The sequence below is a fragment of the Penaeus monodon genome, chromosome 29 (assembly GCF_015228065.2).
Source record: "Penaeus monodon isolate SGIC_2016 chromosome 29, NSTDA_Pmon_1, whole genome shotgun sequence".
NCBI lineage: Eukaryota > Metazoa > Arthropoda > Malacostraca > Decapoda > Penaeidae > Penaeus > Penaeus monodon.
Window position 1 is genome coordinate 13,097,160 of NC_051414.1, and position 248 is coordinate 13,097,407.

The window sequence follows — 248 nt, forward strand, 5'->3', positions numbered from 1 at the left end:
ACATAAAAAATAATACATTGTGTGTGTTGGGTACAAAGCAAAAAAAATAAACATATAATATATAATATAATTTTATTAAATTTTTATAAATATTTTTTATTTTTTTAAATATACAACATACTTTTACGACACACACAAAAAACTGTATTAAATATTAATATATAAAATTTATAAATTATAATATTATTTAAATTTATAAATTATGTAATATATATAATAATTATTTTATAAAAAATATATATTTTAAC